General features: G+C 32.9%; 1 long non-coding RNA gene across 1 annotated transcript; it reads right to left on the minus strand.

Moving 5' to 3' along the window:
* Positions 1–408: 408 nt before the first annotated feature.
* Positions 409–4,908, minus strand: LOC134682942 (uncharacterized). The gene is made up of 3 exons (XR_010100933.1): positions 4,738–4,908; positions 2,279–2,436; positions 409–1,104 (listed from the first exon to the last, which is right to left on the minus strand). It is a non-coding gene; the product is annotated as an uncharacterized LOC134682942 (long non-coding RNA).
* Positions 4,909–6,594: the final 1,686 nt, after the last annotated feature.

The following is a 6,594-nucleotide window of genomic DNA, read 5'->3' on the forward strand; positions in this document are numbered from 1 at the left end:
GAACATATTGAACATTGGAACTCGATATATTACTTTTGAGAAGATGGGTGGATGGATTGATGTTATGTGATCCAGTGGCAACTAAGTGCAGGAACAGGACATGATACTCAGATATAAATACAATGTAATTAACATATTTTGTACAGAACTAGACCAATAATACACTTAGCTCCTTTTTAACATGCTAGTTCACCACAAGGAGAGAATCTGCTATAAGACATGTCCCCCTACATGAACAGGTACCTTCAGACTGAACAGTGTATGTTTTTCTCCTTTTACTGTGAGCTGAGCGAATATTCAGAATACGACCACTTTTTTTAGTCTAACTTCTCATAAATAAATTTCCAATCATATGCTCATTGTAAGATTTTTAATGGTTAAATACATTTATTGACAGATTTCTTTTTTTTTTTGTATACATTAATCATGCTGCAATTTCATTCACTTGTAATGAGTGTATTGTGAATAGTAACTTAGATACATGTATGCATAACTCTTGTACTCTTTCCTATAAAACTGCAAAGCGTATTTTACGAAAACAATATATGAAATTTGGTGTTAAAATATTTAGGCATCCCGTTAACGGGGAGTTGAAAGGGTAAGAACTACATTACTCAGTATAGCATGTTCACATGAGGACTGATGACTTTCAGAAACTCTTGGTTGGTAGTTTCTCAGAAATCTCTGATTGATTTGAATCTTACAGACATACAAACAAAGGTACATTTTGTAAAATAAGCATAAAAATTTAAAGAAAGATTTCCAACAGACTGATTAATGTCTGACGGAGGTCATTTGGTACATAATTAACCTTTTTGATTTTTGAACATATATGGTTTGCTTTTCAAAATTAATTTTTATTGACTGAATAAAACAAGCTGAAGAACTCAAATTTTTGTTCTATCTTCTTATCAACTGCAATAACTTCCATCGAAATACAATAAACAGTAATCTTAAGAATGAACAGCATTAAAAAGTAAAAAAATGTGTTTTTCTCTCTCTCAATTTAATGTCTTTTTAAAATAACTGTTTCATAATTCTGCTTCAATGTTATTTTCCACTGCTCTTCCTATGCATGTGATATATATCTTTGCCAACTTGTTTCTGGAAAGGAAAAAGTGGATTATAACATTTATCATTTTGTTAAAGTCCAATCAACCATGACATAATGTGAATCAGTGTACATGCATTGCTAAAGGTGGTATAACGTTAATTATACAAGGTTTATATTATACAGGGAGAAAAATGAAAGAAAAAAAAATGGAACAATGTTTGATTTACCTACTTGAAAACTGTCCTTGAAGTAATTAAACTTTCGTTTCAGTTATATACTCAAACTCCAAAATCAACAAATCAACCAATCAAAATGCTGGATTTCAATTTTCGACCACGATTTTTTTTCTCCGGGCACTGAGAAAATTTTGTATGACTTCAGGGCCTGATCTTATACGATTTGGAGAAGAATTTTAGCGTCCCAAGTCTGGGTTCATGGCAAATGTCCATGTTTTCAATACGGGCTGCACTTTTAATATTTTTTATTTGTTTTGTTATAAATTAGGTCGTTAATTTTTCTGAATTAAATTGTTTCATATATTGTTTATGTCATGGTCTTTTGTAGCCGACAATCAGTATGGCTTTTCTCATTGTTGAAGACTGTACAGTGGTATATTATTGTTCACATTCACATCGTCTCAAATTTGGTGGATAGTTGTCTCAGTGACAATCCTACAACTTTTTATCATTTTATACATATGCAATAGTTTAAAAATTAAACAAAAGTATTCTTTTTGTGAATTTTTTCATTATTAGTACCAGTGGAAATTCTCATTATAATAAATTACTATCTTTTAAATCTGTTATTCGGTTACAGAGAAGGAGATCTTTGTTTATATTTCCTTTAGGTTCCTAAGTTCAACTATGTCCTGCTGTAACACTCTGATATCTTTGGATCGGCAACAAAACACATATGTATTAATATAATCTGATTATTCGAGCACAATATCAATGCAATCTGTGAAACATTTAAATGAGAAGTTGTGTGTACGGATATGTACTTCCCGTAGACTTCTTTGTTAACTTTAATGATATCTTTCAATTGTTGAAGAATTGTATTTCTACTCTTTATTTTTTTGAACTTGCTCGTTGTTGGTTTGTTGTCATATGAACACACTACAACATTTCATGATATTAAAAAAATATATAATAAAATTATAGGAAAAACTGCAAATACTTACTTTAAAAAAATCATAATTGAGTGTAAAACTATATATATACCTACCTTTCAAATTATTTCAATGTTCTACTGTCACCTTTCATACCAGTTCTATCTCTATCTCATATTTTATCTGTTCATGACAATTTTTAGTCGTTGATCTAAAACTTTATTTTCCTCATAGACTTAGTCTTTGTGTTCTGGTGGGATCCATTTTTAGATACCTATAACAATAGATCATGCTGCATCAAATACTTTGCATGCATTTATAAGAAGTTGTTTTTCCCAACATGCATGTTATGGTATTAATTATGGACGTAACACTTTGTAAATTGTCCTTTGAAAAAATACATCATGAGATAAAGATTGTATCGATGATTTACAAAATTCTGTAAAGTGGTTCAGGAGTTATTGATGACACTTACGTGGGACATAAGGACAAGATATGTTCCATATGTGAACACATTCTCACTAAGAAAATCTCACCAGAAGTGCAAGTCAGTCATCACAACGGATAATGTTTATGTGATACAGTAAAACCATTGGTAGTAAAATTGTGTGGGATGTTTAATTTTCAAAAAATGTAAGATTGGTCACCTTTAATCGGATGCCTCATATAGCATGTATAGAAAGAGAGTGCCATGATCTCTGCAGGTTAATAACTATTGCAACAACTCTTTGAGAAGCAGTCGGTGGCCTTTTGTCTGAATATGCAGCAGGGCAAATTCCTGTCCACCTTCAATATGCTTTCGTTGTCCAGTGGCAGTCCAGGTTTCATTGACCTTCTTTCACCCCAGATGACATCTTTTACAGGACTTACCTATAGTACTTATTTAACAATTGTTTTGAACATGCATGTAATATTTGCCACTGAACATTAAGCAAATTTTTAATACATGTACTCTAATATGTTATTATTTTAAGGAATCTCAGTAGGACAATTTTAAACTATGGGGATTATCCTCTTAAAATATTAATATTATTCATACAAAGTATTGCTCAATAATTATGTGTCGGATTACTAGTATTCGTGTGTCGGTCCAATGGGTCGTCGGACTAATAGGGCGTCAGGCTAATGGGGTGTCGGACCAATATGGTGTCCGAACAGAAAGATTTAAAAGGCAAAAAAAATAAAAAATGTGCAACTTATAAAAGGGTCTGGTCTGGAAGTGGTTTCTTCATTTCTGTATTCTGTAATATTCTATATATCATTTTTCACTTTTTATTATTAATTTTGCCTGTTATTCTCTTTTCTTCATATTCAAGCACCACACTATTATCGATTCTTCATTGCTTCTGTCTACTTTAGAACAACAATGGGAATAATATGAAAGCCAGCCAAATAGGACATTGGAAAATTTTCTGTTTTCTGTTTCTTGGTTTATTCTTGCTTGTCGTTGGAGGCAAACTTTGTCTTTCTGTATCTTTAGTTTGTGTGTATTATTATACATTAAACGAATGTAACACAGATTTGCCATCTTTAAACAAAGTTGAACATTGCGTCTGTTATTTAATCTCTTTTTTACAGAAGGAAAAAAACTAAGATTAAATATAATCAACAGAAGTATAAAAAAAACTATGAACCAAGTCTTTGAAGTTAGATGCATGATTTTTGTTATTAGTTGTTAGTGGCTTTGAACTAGCTGTCAGTAACTCCAAGTACTCTCAGATCTGTGTTTAGTGACTTTTTTTGTTGAGTAACGGTAACGTCCATTATGTTTTTGTTACTGAGATGTATTTCTATTTGCATTCATCTGTTATTTAAAGTTAAATAAGCCTTTTTCAACTGATTTTTATAGTTTGTTGTTATGTAGTACTGTTACAACTCTGTTCCAGGTTTAGGGGGAAGACCCTAGCATGTTTAACCTCACCACATTCTGTATATGTTCCTGTCCGAAGTCAGGAGCCTGTAATTCAGTGGTTGTTGTTTGTTGGTGTGTTACATATTCATTGTTCGTTCATTTTTGTACATGAATAAGAACGTTAGTTTTCTTGTTTGAATTCCTTGACATTTGTCATTTTGGTGCCTTTTTTTAGCTGACTATGCGATATGGCTTTGCTCATTATTGATGGCCGTATGGTGACCTATATTTGTTAATTTCTGGTCATCTGATCTGTTGTGGAGAGTTGTGATTATTCCGCTCATTTTGGGTGCCATGATTGGCAAATAAAATATATGTTGTTGCTGTTGTTGTTGTGTCGTTGGCAATAATACGGCATCTTTTTTTTTTATAAAATATATATATATATATATATGTTAATCAAATGTTCTGTTCCCTTATGAATCACATAAATTTGAACTAGATTCTTGAAGGGAAAGACATTGTTTTTGTATAAATGTCAACAGAATATAGAATGTTGTGTCAACAGAATACAGAATGTTAACAGAATACAGAATCAACATTCTGTATTCTGTTGACACAGTATACAGAATGTTGATTCCGGCAAAATATATGATCTGACAGGATGCTCACGGAATAAAACTTGTGATGGAAGAAGACATACATTTGACTTGTAAAACATACATGAACAATAGCAATCCGTAGATGATTCGAAAAGGATCCGCCATCTCTGACTTGTCGTAACAATCGTCTCTTTCTGTAACTTTAAGAATTTCTGCAAGTGGCTGGTAAACCGATATTTTCTCTGCTGTATTTCTGTATCCTATCCTTCCCGGCTGATCTACTGCATTTTGTCTCAAATTTTGCCGTTGATGTTATTATCGTAATCACAAAAGCGCGTCAATATGAAACATACAATTGCCTATTGTAAAACGTTTATGTGATTGGATTTACACATGACGTCATTCATTGTTTACAAACGTTATTTTTGCACTCGCACTGACATTTCAACAGTTCAACAGTTCAAACTTCTTCTGGATTGAATACCACAATGGGATCATTGAAGGTAGATCAAGGTATAGTAGTACATTGAATATTTTAAAACTGAGAAAAGTGTAGCATAGCTTATTCAAAACATATTACGTTAGTTAAAAAAGCAGAATACGCGTTACACAGTGGCGGACCCCTGGGGTTCCGGGGGTGGGAACACCAAATTATTTTGGACGTTCAATGCATTATTCTATATAATACTACTTAAAATATTTTATTTCCCCCATTTTTTCGCTATAATTATGAAATCTTTAGGCGACTGAGTTGGAACCCCCCTTTTTCCTTTTATCCCGAGTGTTTGGAACAAAAGGCACTTGTTTCTATCCATACGAAGGTCGACTATGGATAGTCGACCTTCGTATGGTTAGAAACAAGTGCCTGTGTTTGGAAGCCTCTTTTAAAACAATGGGTGGATCCGCCTCTGGTTACAGAACTTTCTGTAAATGTCAAAATAGGTATAAAATCGCGGGTTGTTTTTGATATATACATACTTCTTTGCCAAACCTTATTAAATAGATTATAGTATTAATATTTGTCAAATTGATATTTGTGAAATGATCAGCATGACTTTCTAAATATATGATTGGATAAAGGGAGGTGCGGTACACCCCTCTGCGCAAGAAGGGGAGGGGTCCGAAGGTTGGACCCCTTTTTAACGATAAATGCATAAATTAGAAAAGGGAAATCTATTTGGAAACCCTATCTCCAGATTTGGAACCCCCTTTTAAAAATGTGTTTCCTATTTTGACAGGATTTTTTTATAGGGCCCAATGCTTCATTTAATTTGGGAAACATTTTAATATATAAGTCCTAGGTGCCTACAAAATTATTTCATCTCGCCACATTGACTGCTGTGTTTGTTGCTGTTCAGTTGTTGCTGCATATATGTATATTTTTATATATAAGTGATCTCGTTTGAAAAGATTTAACAACAACATTTCTGTTACTTCTGGGTTTTTTAAATATTTTTTTTAGCATACTATGCGATCTGGGCAACGCGATATATGGGTTTGCTCATTGTGCATTTGATGTGGTAAAAATCAGGGGCGGATCCCGGATTTTTGAAAGGGGGGCGAAGATATTAAATTTTGTCGAGCGGAGCGAGTCGGACATTTTTTGGGACCTTTTTTGGGCTAAAAAAAAACATAAAATAAGTGTTATATGCACTATTTAAACGGTTCCTGGCTTGGGGCATGCATATTTTATAGTTGCTGTAAAGTGTAAGGGTTGGACATTTTTTATGCTGTATTCTCCCTATTAATTGTCTATCATAAAATGATAGTATTGATCCAAAGCTATGTACTGATATATTTGATGTAGGACTTGTCAGTAAAAAATAGACATGGAAATTAGATGAAATTTACAATACGACCGACACGAGTTAAAAAAGACAAACAAGCAGTTTTTATCAAAATGTTTGATTGATATGTTTCACCCAACATAACTTAGGGAACCGAAGTAAGGGGTTCCAAATCCACCAAAGACTACGAA

This window comes from Mytilus trossulus, chromosome 9 (genome assembly GCF_036588685.1).
Source record: "Mytilus trossulus isolate FHL-02 chromosome 9, PNRI_Mtr1.1.1.hap1, whole genome shotgun sequence".
Taxonomy (NCBI): Eukaryota; Metazoa; Mollusca; class Bivalvia; order Mytilida; family Mytilidae; genus Mytilus; species Mytilus trossulus.